The 19,567-nt window shown below is 56.1% G+C and overlaps 1 protein-coding gene and 1 long non-coding RNA gene across 2 annotated transcripts in view; both read left to right on the forward strand.

Moving 5' to 3' along the window:
- The first annotated feature begins 3,627 nt into the window (after window positions 1-3,627).
- On the forward strand, window positions 3,628-9,891 carry LOC131424351 (uncharacterized). Its single transcript, XR_009227208.1, has 3 exons — window positions 3,628-3,789; window positions 4,610-4,686; window positions 9,534-9,891. It is a non-coding gene; the product is annotated as an uncharacterized LOC131424351 (long non-coding RNA).
- Window positions 9,892-15,112: 5,221 nt separating this feature from the next.
- Tsnare1 (t-SNARE domain containing 1) overlaps window positions 15,113-19,567 on the forward strand; it is a 116,784-nt gene continuing 112,329 nt past the window's right edge. The window contains exon 1 of the mRNA XM_046449016.2: window positions 15,113-15,174. The gene's annotated coding sequence lies outside the window, so the exon portion shown is untranslated. The remainder of the gene's footprint in view (window positions 15,175-19,567) is intronic.

Consider the following 19,567-nt stretch of genomic DNA (forward strand, 5'->3'; position numbering starts at 1 on the left):
GGGTACTTTCTGTCCACCACTACTCATGTTCAATAGTTTGTTCCTTCTCCTGTCTCCATCCTGCAATTGGTCTTGTACCACAAGTATTTTTATTTTTGTTGTGTATTTCTCAGTTGCCACGTTTCCACCTGGTACTCTTCCCTGACCCTCCCCATCTCCCCTTTCTGAGCCTTCCTGTGCTTCCATTTATTTCAAGAGTGTTTGATGTTACTTGTTAGGGCATTTTTATGACAGCCTCTTCCAAGTCTTTGTTTGGATCCTAACATCTGTGTCGGGTCAGTTGGCTTCCCTTTACTGTTTTGTTCTGGGAAAACCGCAAATTGTCCTTTCCTGTTCTTCACATGCCAGGTCATTTTGGATTAGATCCTAAAAAGTTTGAGTATTAATTTATATGGTTCTGGATCTGGTCTAGACCTAGGGAGTTGGAGACCCTCTTGTTTTTAGCACTAATGGACCCAGTCAGGTCGTGGCTGACCATTCTGACCAGTCTTTGGGGTGGTTCTCTGTCAGGCCAAAGCTGTTAGGTGCCATGCAGATCTTTCCTGTGTGTGAGCACTCTGTGGCCATTCTGGCACTCAAGCAGTGTCTGCCCCCTGGATGATACCCCAAGTGGGTAGTATGTGGTTTAGGGTCCATGCATGCCAGCTTGGGGTTGATCTTGGGCAATCCAAAGCAGCTTTATGGACCACCTCCCAAGCTCCCTCTCTGGTTCTCCCTGACACTTTGTGTTCCCCAGGGCCTGAAGGGGGTCTTCATTAAGACATTCTGCTGAGCCCTTGCCAAGACTGTCCCCTTATCTGGGACCAATTGGAGCAAAGAAACTCCAAATGAAGAGGGGAAGGCTTCAGGGTCAGCCCACTCCCTGAGAGCGCAGGCCTGTCCTTGCAGGAGAAACATCCTCTTCCTCGGTCCTCTGAGGGGCAATGGGCCCTGTTGCCACCACCACAGCAGCAGACTGTCCAAGGGCTGGGGTGTGACACACCAGAGAAAAGAAAACAGGAAATTGTCCCTTCCTCTCAGTGTTGGGAGCCTCTCTCTGGCTCTTTGGGCCAGGGTTACGGCTGGGGTCCCTTCTGGTTCTCTCCCAGGACCAGTGCCCATGTCTAGGCTGCAGGTGGCCTGAGCCCAGGCCTGAGGACCCCAGAGGTGGAGGGCACACACCTCTGGGGCACGCATCACCTTCCAGCCCTTTTCCCAGTCCACACTCTCTGTCTGCTGTCCCAGCCCTCAGCACCTGCTCCCTCCCTTCTCCCCACACTTCAAAGCCTTGCTCAGTGGGCAGGGAGGGGGAGTGTGCTGGCCTCGGCGACCTGGACCTGCAGCCCCAGTATTCAACCAAGAGCGCCCCTCCTCTCTGCCTCAACAATCCAGGGGCACCCACCATCTCCAAATGGAAGAAAGCCAAGGGGCAGAGCCCACCCCCTGCCAGCCCGTCTCCAGCAGCAGGAGTGTCCTGCTGCCCGCCCATGGACACCGTCTGAGGGTGGCCCCCACCCTGGCCACCACTCAGGCGGGGCTGGAGATCAGCTCTGCTCTCTGCCTAGCCTGTTCTTGCCTCCAGCCCACTGCAAGCCCAGCGCTGTAGCCAGATCGGTCTCTGCCAGGCTCCACCCCCAGAAAACCCTTAGCCAGGGTGGCAGTGAGGGTGGAGTCCAGGAGGGTCCCCTCGGGATGCCATGGCTGGTGTGCTGTGAGGTACCCACCCCACAGATGGAGACTCAGAGGACCACCCAGACCTGGGACATCCTGGTGATGTGGTTAGGAAAGCACCCTGTGGGGACACCCACTGGCAGGGCCAGGGGCCTTGGGGACACCAAGCTCATCCCTGCTGCCTGCCTGAGCACCTCAGCTCAGGCCCAGGGCCAGCAAGGTGACTTTGGCCCCCACATGTGACATGTCCCCCATGTCTCAGAGGTCTCCGTCCTTGTGCCCCTGGAGTCCCATGGCCTCTCCTGCCCACACCCTCTGCCCTCTCACCCATTGACTTCCAGGTCTCCTTGACCCAGTTCAGCATGGCCTGTCCCCCTCTCCCGCCTGATGGCCCTGTTCCCACCTCCTAGGTGTGGCCACACCTCAGCATCGCTGTGCATCTGTGCTGTCCACACCAGCCCTTCCTCAGGTCCCCCACTGTATGCCTGCAGTGACACTCCGGCAGGCTGAAAGAGGACTGGCCTAGAGAACCCAGGCCCTGGGCTTCCAGCAGCCCAAGGGGTTTCAGCTGGAGAGGTCTGCAGGTCAGTGGCTGGCCACAGCCCCGTTCCTTGCTGAAGCCCCAGTCTCCCCATCGTAAGAGGAGGTGCCATGCTGTGTCATTAAGGCCTGTTCCGGAACACTCCACGCAGTGTCCCAGCGCCCACTGCAGCTCCACAGCACAGCTGCACAGGGCATGCGAGGCCCAAGGCAGAGAGAGGAGTTGGCCAGCAGCACGGTGTGGGCCAGGGAAGAGGAGGGGCCAGAGGCCTGGCCACAGGCAAGGGAAGAAGGTTGTCACACCCCGAGCTCTCTGTCCCTGGCAGCCAAGGTCCCACGATGAGGCCCCTCTGAGGTGTGGTGACTGCCCGCTGGCCCAACAGCCTTGGGGTGGAGCAGGTCCTGGGGCCAGGTGCACACAGACAGGGCTGCAGGGACAGTGCCGAGGGCAGGGTCAGGCTTGGGTGTCATTAGGGGAGCGCCGGCACCACCAGCACAGGAGCTGGTCCCCGGGAGCTGATGGCTTGGTGCTCCACGGCAGCCCTTCCCCAGGCTCTTTTTGCCCCACCCATGCCCTGGATGCCCCCTGTTCAGCCCCGACGCCCTGCCAGCTCAGGGACCCACTCTGCTGGCAGAAACCAGAGAGCCCAAGCATTGCTTCCTGAAGCTGGGGGGCGAGCTGTGAGCGCTGAGGCCATCCCAGGACACATGGCTCATGCCCCGATTCCTCAGGGTGAATGGGGCCCTGCACAGTGTTGGGCCCCACATGTACCTCGAAACCCTTAGCTTCCCAAGCTGCCCCTCTGCACAGAGCTCATCAGAGCCAAGTGTGGGGAGGTCCATTCAGAGGAGAATAAGACCCAACTCGAGCCTGTTCAAGCAGAAGGAGCAAGGGGCCCCGGTAAACCTCCGAAACAACCAGGGTCAAGTCTGGATCGATCCAGGAGCTCATGTGATGTTGCTTTGTCCCATCTCACCCACCCCTCAGCTCTCAGTGCCCACCTGGCAGCAAACAAGCTAGTGTCCCCTGTCTTCAAAACTTGAGTCCATGGAGGCAGTAGCCCCACCAGATTAGAAGGTATAAAACGTCTAGGACCCTCACCAGACTAGGGAGCGTCAGGAAAGCTCCCCCTAAGTTACACAGAATGGGGTCCCCATGGGAGGGAGCGGTTCTGCTGGGAGAACCTTAGATTCTGAGGTGGACATTTTCCTGATGAATGCTTATTGGGAAAACTGATCGGACAGCTCTCAGGCAAAGGGAGACACAAATGAGGTCCTGTGGCCCCAGAAACCTCCACTGACTGGGTGGAGTCTAGGGAGCTGGGACAACCCTGCAGACCAGAGCCACTGGGGGCTGCGGTTCCAGACACCACCCAGTCCTGGGCGGGGCTGCCCTGGGGTGGGGGAAGCTCCTTTACCAAAGGCCGTGTCCAGAGGGGCTGGCACCTCCCTACACCGAGGCAGCTGGGAGCAGGCCCAAGCTTCGCAGCTCTCTGAGCAGGCCCTGCTTGTCTCTCCACCTGAGGGCCGTGTCCTCTGTGGCATGGACCGGCAGCAGCAGAGCTCAGGGCAAAGTGGAGGACAGGATGTAACCAGGAGGTGAGCAGGCTCCCTGGGGGGCACTGGGCAGAGTCTCACAGGTGGGCCCAGCCCCTCGGCAGAGGCAGAGTCCTCCCAACAGCCCGAGGTATGCAGGAGAGCCACCCCAGGCACACCCGGCTGGGACACTTCACCCAGGCAGATCCCCAGGGCAGGACCTGAGGACGGACCCCATCTGGGGTCTCAGGATCATAGGAGCCCTTCCTACCCCTGGTCACTCTGAGCCCTGACCCTGGTCACACTGAGCCCTGATCCTGGTCACTCTGAGCCCTGACCCTGGTCACACTGAGCCCTGATCCTGGTCACACTGAGCCCTGACCCTGGTCACTCTGAGCCCTGACTCTGGTCACTCTGAGCCCTGACCTCACTGCATACGCCACTGGCACAGGCCTTGGCCTCAAGGGCCTGGCTCTGAGAAGCAGAGGTCCACAGTGTGGCCACTGGGCTCACTCGTGGCAGGGTACGGCCTGGGCCTCCACAGTGGTCCCCACACTGTCCTGGGCCCAGCTCCATCCTGGGTCTGCGCCCTGCCCTGCCCACCTACCCGTGCTCTGCGTCCCGCTGGAGGGCCGGGCAGAGTGACTCAGCAGGCTCCTCCTAGCTTTATTTTTGTCTCCATGGAGCCCTATAAATACAGCAATGGTCGCTGTCAATATCCCCATGTCTCCGCCCCTGCTGCTGGCCCGATGCCAGGGGGTGGTGTGGAGCCAGGTCAGGGTGGACCTGAGGCAGAGGCCAGGTGCTCCTGGGAGGCAGAGAGCCTCAGCCTGGACCCACTGGTGACCCGCGCCCTTGGTGCCCTTGGCACTCTTGGTTACAGAGCAAAGCACAAGTCACGCGTTTCCTCATGCTGGAGACGCAACATCTTCCTGCCTGAGAAGTGAGGGGACCGTCCAGGTGTGTGTGGTCCAGCCCCCACCATGTCCTCTTCGGCTTTGCTGGTGTCCTGGCTGCTCCCAGTGCAGAGCTGCATGGATGACATGGATGACGAGCCCAAGGGCTTGGGGTGAAGGGGCGGCGTGGGGTGGGGGCACTGCAGTTCATCAGAGTACTCCCTGCCCTCCGTGGCCTGGCACCAGGACAAGGCAGAGACAGTCCCCAGCCACCTGTGGACCAGAGGCCTCCCACACCTGTCAGGCACAGGAGGAAAGTGGAGGATGGCAACCCTGGAGAGGCTGGCAGAGGCCCTGCAGTGGGACCCAACCCTCGTGGCACTGATGCCTGTGCCAAGCCCACATGTGCAGTCTCGGGTGCCAGTTCCCTACCAGGAGCTGAGGCCCGAGAGATGGAGCCACTGGCTCAGGTTGCATGGTGAGGAGGCTGGGCCCTGTACCCAGGCCTCCTCCACCCCCTGAGGACAAGGCTCCAGCACCCCTGAAGCCACAGCTGGCTTGGGGCCAGTGCGGTCACTCAGCATAGGCCAGATGCTGCCATGCTGGGCGCTCCTGAGCCTCTGCCCACGAGGCTTGGCAGCCTCCCTCCTGGCCCCTTGTGCCCTCTACCCACCTGGGAATCAGCAGACACAGGTCTCTGTGCTAGAAGATGGCACCTCGCCAACACCTCCAGGTGGGTCACACCCTCGAGTCCTAGGTGAGGGATGGAGGGGAGGTTGGGGTACGCTGGTGCGCTTGTAAAGCCAAAAAGGCGGGAGGTCAGGAGCCAGGGAACAAGAAGGAGGCACCCAAAGGAGGTTTGCTAGGGGTGCTCCTGGGCGAGGTGCACCATCTGCAAGGGGGTGGGGGCGGAGAAGACGGGGTGGGAAAGGCAGGAATAGTGCTAATAAGGGAAACCGGGGGTGGGGGTCTGGGACAGCAGGTTGGCCCAGCCGGGTTTAGGGACATTGTCTGTCGCAGTTGGGTCAGGCCTGATGTAAGGTGACAGGGCGATTGCTTCAGCTGGCGGGAACCCTGATGATTGGGGTCGGTTGTCAGGTCAGCTTCTGATTGGCCAATGTGGGTCTTAGCCAGGTGGAAAGTCCCGCCCACAGCTGCCATGGAAGGAAAGAGGGAAGGGACGGCTTCGAGCCAACACCACTGGGTCTCAGCTCAGAGAAGGCTCTAGGCCCTGCTGTGCAGCCCCACAGGGTGCAGAGGAGCTAAGAGGCCCCGTGGCCCTCGGTGGGTGGACGTGGTGAGCCCCTGCTCTGCCCTGCTGGGCTTCCCTGGGGCTGCTCTGGCTCCAGCTTAGGGCATTGTGGCCAGTGGGCCCTGCACCTGTCCTGCCTGGTGACAGGGGCACCTTGAAAGAACAGGGCTCCTCAGGACCCTCTCGCAGCTGCCCACTTCACACCTGGGGAGCAGGCCAGGTGCATGCTGGCTGCAAGACCCAGCTGCTCCAGGTCAGGGTGCAGACAGATGGTTAAGGGGCGGGGGTGGGACACTGAGTCATACTCTGCTTCTCCAAGTGGCACTCTCACCAGGGGACCAGGGGCTGTCTGTCCTGACCACCAGCCAGTGGACCCAGATCTGCCACCCTGCAGGTGACACTGACCATTAAGAGACAGAACCACTGCCAAAGCCCCCCTTTGCAGATGGGGAAGGACTAGGAAATGCCAATGGTGCTGAGGACCCGGGGCTGCTCGGTGCAGCTGGGTTGGGACCCCCTGGCCTCCCTTCCCAACACTGAATACCATCTGGGGCTCGGTCCCCTAGTCTGGGGCAGGGACTTGTTTCTTCCATGGCCCTGCTGGGCCAGGCACAGAGCAGATGCTCTGCTGGGTGGAGCTGTGCTCGTCTGCCCCAGGGACCCGCTATACTGCCTGCCCCTACTAAACTGGGGCACCTTCTCCTTTGTAATATCTGTGGGCTCTTTTCCTCCCACCCTGGTGAAAATAGAGGGCCGTGCGTGGTCATCTGCATGGCCAATGCCAGGCCAGCTTCCCACAAAATGCCCCATGCCCCTCTCACTCTGACTACTCCCTGCAGACTGGCAAGGGAGCAGCCCCCTGCTGCCCAGTCTAGATGACCTAATCATGGCTCCCATCACATCCTAGGGGCCAGAAGTACTTGTCCATCCAGGCGCCAGGGATATCCTGTTCCCTTGCCGGGGGCCCATCAAGCTCAGAAGGCGAAGGCTTTTAGGATCAGGAAAACTGTCCCTCAGCCTCACCCATTTGTTCCTTGAACCATTTTCTAATCCAGGGGCAAATGTCAGGGGTAGTAAAGGGACAGTTGGGGTCTCTGGTCCAGAGAGAGATAGCACAGCTGGGGGAGCAGATGGGACACCAAGGGTAGGGGAGGTACTGTCTGAAGCAGTAGGGACCTCCGCCCCTGGGGTCTTTCCGCAACCTGGTGAGGAGGGAGCACCTTAGACTGGAGCCAGGAGCACCAGTTCTGCCCCTACTGCTCAGTGACCTTGTGAGCCACTTCCTGCTCCAGACCTTGGTCTCCTCCAGGTGTTCTGGGGATCTCCAAGCTCCTTTCTGGCTCAGCCTCTGGAATCCGTCGTTCATTCACTCCACAGTTACATAATAAAAAATAACAGGTGTCAGTTGCCACCAAGGATACCCAGTTTGGGGTGGGTGACAGTGTGGAGCAGGTGGCAGGCGAGAGAGCTAGCTGCTGTGAGCGAGGTTGGGACCCTGGGCAGGATGGGATCCCAGCATGACAGGTGGCCTGGGGCAGCTGCTGGTGGGCCTTGTGCGTCCGGCCAAGTCAGAGGAGGTGCTGAGGCGAGCTGCGCAGGGTCCCATGTGAGCAGGACGGTGCTCTGCACAGGAAAGGCAGGAGACCAGGGGCAGCCTCTGCTACCGCAATGATCCCTCCTACTTCATCAGCCAGGAGGTGGGAACCTCACGGTCGAGTTGTGCCCACTCAGCACTGTCCTGAGCTTTCGGCTGGGCTGTGTGCTTGCTGGGGAGGAAGCCCCTGGAAGTACAAACTGTTGTGATTTTGCAAAATGCTTCTCTCTCTGATTTTTATCTTCACTCATTAGCATCTCATTACCACTTCCCTGTGTGCAGTGGTAGGGGTGCTTCCAATTCCTGAGGTGGGTACGGGTTGACTTGTGACAGTGAAGTCAGCTCTTGGACCCTGAGTTTGCTGGGGCGGGGGCTGGGACTTAGGGTGGAGCTCAGTGGTAGAGCTCTTCAATCCCTAGCACTGAGGGGAAAAAAAGACTCTGCTTGTGCAGGACTGCATTGTGCTCACCTAGAGGGAGTGGAAAGGGAAAGAAACAGAGAGGGCTGGGGTAGATCCACACTGTTCCTCTTGGCAAACTCCTACTGATCCTTCAGCACCCAGTCCAAATGCCTCTTCTCTGGGAAACTTCTCCAGTTCTTGGAGAGAATATGGCATTTCCTCATACAACCTTCTAACGACAGACTTGTGGCCCAGTAAGTGATTCCTTTGGATCATCTGTCCTCTCTTGCTCCTTGATACCCTGAGGGCATTGTCCCATGTTTTTAGCTCTGGTGACTGGCATTGATGCTTGAAGTCTACTCAAGATATGACACATACGCCCTGGGGTACCCATTGTGGCTCACATGGTTCCAGGGCTCTCAGTGGGCCCGGCCGTGTGCAAAGGGATCTTTAGGTCTCTCTGGCACTCGAACCTCATGTCAGCTCCATAACGATGGCAGCTCCACCGTCTGCCCATACAGGTGAGGAAGTGGCTGTTCAGGGCAGACGTCTGATGTGCAGGTCACTAAGCAGGACACTGTGGGAGCAGGGGTCACGGCACTTCTTGCCCTGCAAGGGTTGGCTGGTGGCTCAGCTGGAGGAAGTGGAAGAGCAGGAAAGGGGGAGATGCAGCCATCTCTCCCAAAGAGAGAGGAATAATACACCCTGATTCCAGGGCACCTTGGAAGAACTGGGGTTGGAGACACTGGCTAAATTAATCCTGGTGAGAAGATGCTAGTCCTCGGCCCTTCATGAACCAGGCGCTCCTGCACCAGGACCGTGAGAAAGAGGGCTTGCCCTACTCAGCCCTCCCCCTGAGCACTCACCAGGTTCCCTGAAGGAGTCCAGAGCTCAAGAACAGCCTTCCCCTCCATTTCTGCTCCCCACCCAGGGATAAGGTGCATCATTGCCTGCAGACCTGGGTTGCCCACAAGAGATGTAGAAGGTAGCTGCTGTCTCTCCTGAGCCCTGTGGCACTGCCTGCCATTTGCATCTTCTCCTCCCCCCTCACCTTCCAGCTCCCACTCATTGGTCCTCTGTGATGGAGAGTCCCCTCCTTCCTGAGCCCGTAAGTGGATGCCTGGAGCTCAGGAAGATGGATTTTATGATTTGGATATAAGGTGTTCTCCAAAAGCTCCTGCATTAATGCAGGAATGTGAAATGATTGGAGTGTGAGAGCTGTAAGCTAATCAGTGCATAGTTTGAATGGGACTGACCTGGAGGTATGTGGGGAGCCACTCTGATTGACCCATGCCTGAGGCCCTGACCGATCACTACATTTCGTAGTGACTTGAGCGTTGTCCCAGATCAGGAAGTTGAGGGCATGTCTTCAGATGTAGGTGTGTCACTCATGGGCTTGAGCTACACTCACCTGTTATTTTGTAATCCTACCCCTTTGCCCTGTTTGGGATAGAATGTTCCATGGAAACTCCCTTTGTGTGTCCCCTTCTCTTGCTCTGCCTTTGGGTGTGGCCTTCCTAGATGTCAGTCAACCTGCTGACAGCAGACATCACAAGGCTAGACTCAACCCCCTGAAACCTGGCCCCTTGCCTCATTTGAATGGCTTCTCCTCAATAAAAGGGCTCAGCTCGCTCGCTCTCTCCCTCTCTCTCTCTCTCTCTGCAGACCCCTAAGGTCAGAGGAGCCGTCACAGGACCCAAAGGAAAAGGAATCTCTGTCTCTTGTGTGATTATTTCGTGCAGCCCAGTTCCCCTGGAGTGACCCTGGGTGTTAGTCTCGAGGAATGTGACGGAGGTGACTGTCGGCAGATGGGGTGTGGCTGGAGGAGTCAAAAACTGAGATGTGCCCTAGAAGAGGGCGTCTTCCTTGCAGCTCCTTACCTCTCCCCATCTCTCCTCCTGACCCTGACAGGAGCTGAGCATCTTTCCTCTGTTGGGCCTTCTCCCATGGTGTGCGTGGGGCCAGAGCAATGGAATCTGCCATCTATGAACTGAGACCTCTGAAACTGTTACCCCAAATAAACTTTCCCTTCTCTAAGTTGTTCTTGTGAAGTATTTTTGTCATAGCAACTCAAGGGTTGACTGAAACAGAAATTGATACTGAGAAGTGGGATCATTGTGTGACTAACATGACCATGTAGTTCAGAAGCCTTTGGAAATGGTTTGCTGGAAAAGCGTGGAAATGTTTGGAGATTCAAGTTGGAAAAGTTTTAGAATTTGTGAGCAGAGCTTAATGGGTGAATCTGGTGGGAACACGTTGCTGATAGGACTGCAGATAGTAAAGACTATGCTCATGAGGTTTCAGAGGGGAATGAGAGTCTAATGGGAATTGGACCAGAGGTCACTCATGTTACATTCTGATAAAGAACTTGGCTACATTTTGCCTATGTCCTGAGACTTGGTATAAGACTGAATTTAAAATTGATGGACCAATTAATTGGTAGAGGAAATTTCAAGGCAGCACAACATTCAGTCAGTGGCATGGATATTGCTAGTGGCTTTAGCCAGGTTTACTGTGAAAAATAGGAGCAGAAAACAGAGCTAAGGGATTTTAAAAACTTGCAGTTTGACTAGAAAAGTGCAAATCAAGTTGGGGTGAGGAAGGGGTGGTTGTTGAAGAGATTACAGTCCCTAAAGAGTCACTAAGTGCTTAGAGCCATAGCCGAGTGGGAATGACACATGGCATTTTTGCCAGAAGGGAGTGGTTGAGAGGTGAGGCCAGCAAGCCATTGAGATGATGATGGTTATGTTAAGCTGTGTATTCAATTGTATATTAGACCCCTGCTGTCTGCCTCAGGCGCCAGCTACTTTGGAGTTCTAGTGGGGATTCCTGGGGAGTTCTCCTTGGTTGGGGAAGTGCCGGAGGAGGGATTTCCAGTTGGTGTGTGGTGTGTCACGGGAGAAGGCTGCGTGCGTGCGTGCGTGCGTGGCGTTCGCGCGTGGCGTTCGCGGGAGTTCAGAAATAAAGTTTGTTCCTGCTTGAGTGGCTTGTGATTTGTGCCCAGCCAGACTGTGGCAACTAAGTGCTTTGCACAGAGACAACAGGAAAGATGACTTGAGGGCATCTCAGGAACTTGCAAGACCACATCCACTGCATGCTCAAAGATGTAGAATGGAAAATTTGCTTGAAGAAGAGGTCATGGGGACACCCTTCTCACATGGGGTGCAGGGCTAGCAAGTTGTTTCACCATGCTGACCCACACAGGCACCCGGAGGCTGCTGTATCTGCGACTCCAGGGAGCCCAAGTGCTGCAGAATCCGAGGCAGACCTTGGCATCATCCCTGTGGTGGTGGTTCTGCAGGAAGGCAGGATGCTGGAGTTAGGGGCAGCCCCTGAGAGGACAATGCATGAAACTGTGAAGGTGTTACCGCTGTTGACCGGTGACGAGTTCTTGCTTCCCCAATGTTGAAGAATAACACCAAAGAAGCACGCCGAGGCAAGGTCAGAGTAGAAATTAGAAGTTTATTAAAGGACAGCAGAAAAGACTTCTCCTGGAGGAAGAAGGGGACCCAAGAGGTGGAATCCATGGAAGGGATGTTGTCTCCCCTTTTTATAGTTCTTTCAGTAATGGAATGTAGGTGGGAAGGACCGAGGGGTGGGACACAGGTGGGCCAAAGAAGTAATCTGGTCAGGAAGGACTGAGTCAGCACCTTTTTGCTGGGGGCTGTTCATTAACATTTCTTTGAGGTGGACTTTGGCCTAGGGCCTTTTCGGACTTCATTAACATTCCTTGAGTTTCCCGGAATCATTGCCAGCATGGCCTCCATTTTAGATTTCACTCGGTATTAGACCCGATTTACCTAACTACACTGACTACCTAACTTTAAATCTGGCTTCAAAGGCAAAGCCAAAGAGGGAATGGAGACCCAGGAATTAAGAGATGCCAATAATGTGGACCATCTGCAGAAAAAAGCTGTTGGTTGCAAAAGCAGACTTTGAAAGGCCCTGGCTGCAACTGGCAAAGCCAAAGGGGCAGGGCTGCCCAGTCCCTTTGGAGAGCACATCCTGCGGCCATGCGTCCTAGACGCTGTATTCGAGGTAATGGGATCTGTTTGCCTGCTGAATTTTGGTCTTTGTTTGGCCCCATCCCTGCCCCTATTCCTCCGCTTTGGAATGGGATTGCTTATTCTGTGCCAGAGTATATTGAGTATATATAACTAGCTTTTTGTCTTTACAGGGGCACACAGCCAAGAGTTTGCCTTGGGTCTCAAAAGAGACTTTGGACTTTGACTTTTGAGCCATGCTGGAACTGACTATGGGACTCTTGGTGATGGACTAAATGGAGATAGACATGAGTTTTGTGGGTAGAATGTTATGGTCTGAATATGAGATGCTCCCCCAAAGCTCTAGTTAATGCAGGAGTATTTAGAGGTGAAATGACTGGGTTGTGAGAGCTGTAATCTAACCTCCATCCTGGTTTGAATGGACTGACTGTGTGGGAACTGTGGGCAGGTGGGAAGTGGCTGGAGGAGGTAGATCACTGGAGTGTGCTATGGGAGTGGACATCGTCCCTGCACACTTTTCACCACCCTGTTTCCTGACCCTGCCATGTCCTGAGTTGCTTTCGTCCTCCACACCCTTCTGTTATGATGTTCTGCCTCAATTTGAGCCCAGAGCAATGACAATGGCTGCCTATGAACTGAGACCTCTGAAATTGTGAGCTCCAAATAAAATTTTCCTCTTCTAAGTTGTTCTTATCAGGTCCATTGGTCATAGCAGTGAAACAGCTGACTAAAATAATGGAGGCCAAGGGCTGGCTCAGGGTAGTGCCTTTACCTCTGTCCCTTTTACCTCAACCTTTGTCTCTTGCAGCTCATTGCCCCGGGATAAGACAGTTGGGCCTGGTTCCTCTCTCCTGTGGTTCAGTGTCAGCAGGAGGTTCCAGGCCACAGGGGCAGGTGGCCAGCCAGGAGAGGAGTTACAGTGCACCTTCCTGCATCAGGGTGGCCCAGTGGTTGGAATGACAGAGGAGCTTTGAGGGGAGGGATGAGTGATAGGTGAGTAGCAGTGTGGTCACTGTGGGTTGTGGCCATCACCACCGTCACATTTGCTCCTACAGTCTGTAGTGCCTTTGCTCTCCATGAACTCACTGGACCCACCACACAATCCCTGAAGGTCCTGGCTGACCAGCAAGGAGCCTCGTGCCAGTATGCATGTCCAGAACACTTATTGCCCCTAAGGGGTCCAGCTCTCCCTTAGATGATGGGGCTAATGCGTGCATGTAAGGAACATGCAGGAGAGCCAAACTGTGTGCCCTCATCTGCTGCATAAATCCCTCCCCAATGTCCCAGACACAGTGGCTGCACGGGTCTGTGGCTTCAAGGCCATCACAATCTGAGCCCATGGAGGGAAGGCAGTGTGCTGTGGGCTGTCTTGGTTGGGTGTGGGATGATGTCACCAGGGGCTCAGTGCTGATCTTGCATGTCTCTTCCCTGGCCTCCAGCCCTCTGGTGTAACCCATCCCCTGGTTCTGTCCTGTGTGGCCTCAGCTAGGTTGCAGTCCATGTGTGACTGTCAACTCTGGCCTGATAGTAGTGAACAGAGCTGTCTGGATGCAGCTAGAGGTTCTAGGCCAACCCCATCCTCCTCTTCTTACTGGGTACCAGAGTCCGAATGTTAACTGGGCTCAGGGGCCCAGGATGCAGTTATCTCCCAGCTTCCCTGCAGCCACAAGTACCCAGGGACCTAGTTCTGGCCAAGGGGTGAAAGCAGATATGGCGTGTGCAAAACACAGGCAGCATCCTTAGAAGGCTGTGGAGAGTATGCCTGCATGCCTCTCCATGGTCTCCTTCTCCCTGTTGACTAGAAAGCAGACATCCTGTCTGGAGCCTCAATAGTCATATCCCACCATGAGAAAGGCCTGTCTGGAGATTGTTGAAGAAAAGTGAAGGCCCCCAGAGTCTTGAAGATTGAGGCTGCCTTCTCTGGATTTGAATTCTAAACAAACACTGATCTTGTTTAAGCCACAGTTACTTGGGGTTTTCTGTCATTAGCAACCAAATCCAATTGTATGGCATCCCCAGGGCCTAACATGTTGTCTGACATTGAATAAAGATTAGTGGAATGAATAAACGATGGAGGATAGGCTTCAAAGATGAGATTTGGCAAGAAATGTACGGGAAACTGTGCCAGGCAGCAAGCCTGAATGGTGCCCCTTGGGTTGTGGAGACCCCGCCTGCTGCCTTTGCCCCAGGGGTGAGGGGCTAGCAGGCTCAATGTTTCCAGGGAGGCCCACTCTTCCTTCCCCAGTAATGTAATCAGTAAAGACAACACTGACACCCTTCCACTGGCTCTTTCCTTTTACTTTACTGCCCCCCACTCAGGTGGCATTAAATTCCCTGGCAGGGAGACTGCTTGCTAGGTGTCATGCTGGAGCTTATTTTCTGAGCCTGGTGCTGTGATTACATTGCATCTTGAAATGTGGGGAGGCGGCTTGCCTGGGTCAGAGGCCTGCTGTTCCCATGTGTGCATGGACACACTTATGCTAGCACACACACTGGTGTGCACTCCTCAAGCTCAGTGTTACATCCTCACGCAGACCAGGGAAGTGGAGGGCACAGCCCGTTCATAGGAACTCAGCGGCCTCGGCAGGTTGGCACCTTACGCTGCCACCAGGTGTGACCTGTGCTTAAGGAGAATAGCCATCATGGAAAGACAGCAGTAGCGAGGACCATGAGTCAGAGAGGGACTGGCACATCGCTTCCCCCCCCCGCCCCCCGCCTCCGGCCGTGGGCGTGGGGAGACAGGATGCCGGGCACCAGGGCCACCGTCACATATCCCCTGGCCCAGCTCCTCCAGGGGCCGCGTGCGTCCCTTCCTCCCGTGGGCCACCCAGCGGGCGGAGGGCGCCTTCAGGGAGCCCGGGGCCAGGGCGGAGGAGGGAGGGCGCCCCCGTGGACGCCCCACTCCGCACGCTGCTTTGAGCGAAGGTCCTCGCAAGGGTCCTTCAATTGTCTTGGGCTTCGGTTTCCTCGTCCGAGTGCCCAAGAGGGGCCCGCGCAGCCTGCTCAGCGTGACAACCCGGCTCCCGGTTCCCGACACCCGCGGGACCCCTCACTTTGAGACACCTTCGAGGTCCACCTCCCTGGCAGGCACAGGGTCCGCGCGTCCGCCCGTCCGGGTCTTTTGGCCGCGCCGCCCGCCGTCCGCGCAGCTTCCGGCCGCGCGGGGCACGCTGGGGCTTGAAGTCTGCGGGCCTGGGCGGGCGCGCGCCATTGGCTGGCGGAGCCGTCACGTGATGTTTGGGTGCGCGGCCCGCCCAGCCGCCCTCCTGCCTTGAGCCGCCCAGCGCCCTGTGCCCGGGCAGGTGAGGCGGCACGGGGAGGTGGCTCCGGCGGGCCCGGTGGGAGCGGGCTGGGGCGAGGGTCCGGGGTCCCCGGGGAGGGAGTTCGGGGTTCCGGGAGAGGGTCCGGGGAGGGTATCTGGGGGTCTGGGGAGAGAGTCCGCGGACGGAGTCCTGCGAGGGGGACCGGGGCCGCCGGAGAGGCGGTCCCGGGGTCCGAGGATCTGGGGAGACTCGGGGAGGCGGATCGTGGTCGAAGGGGAGGAGGTCCGGGAGTCCTGGGAGGGAGTCTGGGGACAGAGTCGAGGGTCTTGGGAGAGAGCCTGGCAGGGAGGCCGGGGAGGGAGTCTGAGGGTCTGGGAAAAACTCAGGGGAGGGGGTCCGGGGGTCTGCGGAGTCTGGGGAGGGAGTTCGGGGAGGGGAATGGGGACGCCGGGGACAGTGGCCAGGGTCTCCAGTGCAGCATACGGGGCTTGTGGGCGGTTCCAGAGCGGCTTCGGGTGGGTCCTGACCTGTGCGTCTTGCTGGTACCCTTGTGGACCGCTCTGGGCCAGGGGCGTCCCCTTGTTCACTTGTTGGCTGCTGTCAGGTGTGGTTCCCGTGGCTCCACGGTGGACCCTGCCTTCCAGCCGCTGCTGGAGACTTTAAGCGCCTGTGCATATCCTCTGCCTTTTCTGGAACTTGTGCAAGGTGCCTTGTGGGTACTGGGGGCTAGGTACATCCCAGGGAGTTCCAGGGGGCTCTGATCTGTGCCGTCTTTGGGGACTTACCCCAGGGGCCACCTGTTATTCTCAGATTGGCATCTCCTTCTCCCTTGGCCCTGGGAACTCGTACCATTTTGTTCAGGATGGCAGCCAGTAGCCACATAAAGCTTTTAAAATTGACCTTAAAGTGAAGCCACATTGACTGGTGGCTGCTGGATTGCAGAGTGCTGATAGGGACACCATGGAAAGTTCTGTAGGTTAGGGTGCTGCTCCTCACCCTGTCAGGCTCCATTCCAGCCATACATGGTACCTTTTCCTTGATTGAACCCCTTACTGTCCTTCCCTTAGGTCCCAGCCTGCAGACAGATCCTATCCTCTGCAGGTATGGGCTCCTGGTCACTGGCTTAACTTCCTGCCCTGCCTCCTGGTATTTCCCATCTTGCTGCATCTTTCCCAGCCCTTCTTATTTGACCATTGCTACCTTTCTGGTTGTTTTCTGTCTTTAGTGTCTGTGAGGCGGAGATTGGGATTGTTCCTTACCATCCCTCAATGTGGGCACAGTAGTAGGTGGAAAGATACAAATGAAGTTTGTTAATAGCCTCAGGTGGTTAGACCACACTGTGATGTGGTTCAGCCTGGTACACTGTAGGTCCTTGGTAGAGATCCTGGGCAGCGCATGGCGGCACACACAGGGCAGTGCAGGGTCAGGAGCCAGGCTGTGATTACAGATGGCTGTGGGAGGCTGGTGGAACCTAGAAGGCTTTCTGCTGGCTGGGTCTGCTCCATCCCTCACCTCAGCTGACATGGTCTGTGCACATCCAGCACCCTTGGCTGCCCTGACTGCCCAGCCTGTCTTTTCTGGGCACACCTCAGGCCTGGTCCTCTGCAGGCACTGGAGTGACAACTTAGACCCGGGCAGGCATCTAGGTGTGGGGCTCATGGGCAGGCAGGCTTCCTCAAGTCCCTTCCAAAGCTTCCCGCTGCTGGTAGGGTAGGTCAGGATGTGGCTTCTGCCCAGGATTCCAGCCACATCACTCAGTTCTTGCTTCATGTGTCACAGCAACTGTAGAGGTCCTTGTTTTCTGCACACTGCATGGCTTTTCTTATGCGTGTGGGCGTGTGTGCTGAGCTGCCACTTGGAATGCCCTTGTACTTGCATGTTTGTCTCAAGCACTTCCACCCTGGTTGCCTTTGTGCCCTGAGCACCCAGCCTAACATCCAGAGCAGGGTGGGCACTGGGCAGGTTTTGATGAATGAGTGAGCTGTGAGAGGAGAAGGTAGGAGGAGAAGTGCAGGTATGGAAGTTCAAGATTTGGGAACCTCCAAGCAGGAGTTCCCAAGGGGAGAAAAGGTGCACAGACCGTGACCACAGGTGAACCTAGCCATTCACAGCAAGACTTCAGTATGTGGTGGTGGCCCTGGAGAGGGTCTTCCCAGGTTGTGGAGTTTAAATCAGGCTGTGTGGCCGAGGTCTGGTTGGCAGACAGGAGGGTCATTTTGCAGGCATTAACATTGATTATACTATTCATACCCACTTAGCAGTCCCCCTGGGGGAGGGCCTGCTGCCATCCCCATTGTATTGATGAAGAGTCTGGGCCATCGGAAGATGAACTGGCTGAATCCCTTAACTGAAGTTCTAAGACACCGTCCACTAGACCTGGATGTTATGTACTGCTTCCGAGGTTGTTGGGCATTTTATCATTCCAATTTTTTTTTTTTTTAAATGAACAAGGTGTTCCTGTGGTTGTGGGATTTGTTTTGGTTGTATGAATGGAATTCGGCCTGTGTGGCTCAGTCCAGCTGTAATGCATTATGTTCCTCAGACTCTGACTTTAGTGCAACATCTGTAACAATGGGCTGGTTAACAGCCGAGCGTGACCAACTTTCTGACTACTCTGTTGGCCATCATGCCCGATGCCGCCTGGCTCCTGAGTATTTGATCGATGTGTGGATGGGGTACCAAGTGACCAAAAGACTAAAGGGGAGAAAGAGTGGACAGATTGGAAGGGTGCAAGGCCAGACTCTTCTTCAGGGGTTATTTTCAGTTGTTGCCTATTAATTCTGATGTTTGGGTTTGCAGCATCTGTATCCTGTCCTACTGGGGTATACTGAGGCCAGCAGGGAAGGTTTATTATCCCCAGATTTTTGGTGAGAAGTTGGACTGCAGTTATTCTCTGACTCCCTGTCACTGTGGCTCAGGACCTGTGAGACCTGGCCCTGGTGGATATTTGAAATGTGTGTGGCTGGGTGGGGGGTGTCATGGCACAGTTGACCCTGAACTTACACCATTCTTACTCCAATATGCTTTGTGAATACTGCTCAGGAGCCATTGAGAACCTTCTATAGGAAGAGTTGTCTTGGCCTGAGTCCTTTGGTATAGAAGGTGTGACTTACCAATAAGTCCAAAGTTCTGTAAGAGTTTCCTGAAGATGGTTGAGGTGGTGCCCTTGCTGGAGGAGCTGACTTGGGCTGGGGCTTCTGAGGAGGCCTTGACTCAGGCTGCTGGGTCTGCCATCCAGGGCTGTCCTCAGAGCCTGTTGCAGCTGTTTCTTAGGCCTTATCCCTACTATAGGATTCTCCGAGTGCAGGGTGGGGTGAGGATGACTCTGCTTGTCTTACCAGATTGCATTGGGTAGACTCCTTCCTGGCATGGGTGGGCTCTATTAGGACTTGAACCTGTTTTGTGGTCACCACAGGCAAGCAAGGATGGTCTGCTAGGGTGGTCTCCCTACCCTACCTGGACAGGGTCATTGGCAGGGCCCCAGTCACAGCCCTTGTGGTCAGGACCTCTATCTGAAAAGATGAGAGTTTTGTGTGAGGATAGTCTCAGATCATTATCTTGCATGGGGTCAGTGGCCAGCAGGAAGGGGCTGCCTTGTAGTCTCTCCTGCTCTCACTGGGGACACTGCTGCTCACCCGACAGAGTAAGGACATAGAGAGTTGTCAGTGAGGGGGCACAGAGAGGGCACCCACCCCGTGTGTGGAGCTGTGGGAAGAAGTGGGGGAGGGCTCTGGGTCAGACTCCTCCCAGGGCCTGTGGCTGTCGCTAACAGTGTCCAGGTCTGTCTGGGCCCAGGGCTTGGCATTGTATGGCAGGGTTGTCGTGGTAGCAGCACCATACCCACTTTGGTGGATCGATGGACTAGCTGGGGGCAGTTGAGTCCTTCTTGGGCTGGCAGCCTGGGCTGCTGGTTATCCTGGTTGTAAGCACCAATGACAAGGCAGGAGGCCCTGCTGGAGTCAATCAGGGATGTGGCAGCAGAAAATGGGGCAGAAAATGGCAGCAGGCTGAAGCAAGAGTCTGGGTTGTATAGGCTTCATTTAGGGTGGGACTGCAAGGTAGCTCCTGGGTATGGGTGGGATAGTAGTGTGAATGGGGAATTTCAGGTTCAAGTTCCTTTTTGTTCCTTTACTCTGGCCGAGGCCTGGGCTTTTAAATGACAAAAGCATCGATTTTACCCCAGATAAGACTGGTGGGGGAACTGGCCAGAGGGGAAATGTCCTTGGACTAGTCTCCATGTCCTTCACTGGGTCCCTGGGTTCTCCGCTATGGGAGAGTGGCCTTCCCTGACTGGAAATGAGTGAGCAGGGGTAGGTGGTTCTGCGGGCCCTGTGAGACCCTGGCCAGGTGTTCTGGCCCAATAAACCTTTATTATTTTTTTCTGCTGGATTGGTAGAAGATTGTCTTGTTTTCTGCCTCTGATTTTGTTAGC

Source organism: Marmota monax, unplaced genomic scaffold, assembly GCF_021218885.2.
Source record: "Marmota monax isolate L192 unplaced genomic scaffold, Marmota_monax_Labrador192_F-V1.1 WCK01_AAM20220418_F8-fsc00073, whole genome shotgun sequence".
Taxonomy (NCBI): Eukaryota; Metazoa; Chordata; class Mammalia; order Rodentia; family Sciuridae; genus Marmota; species Marmota monax.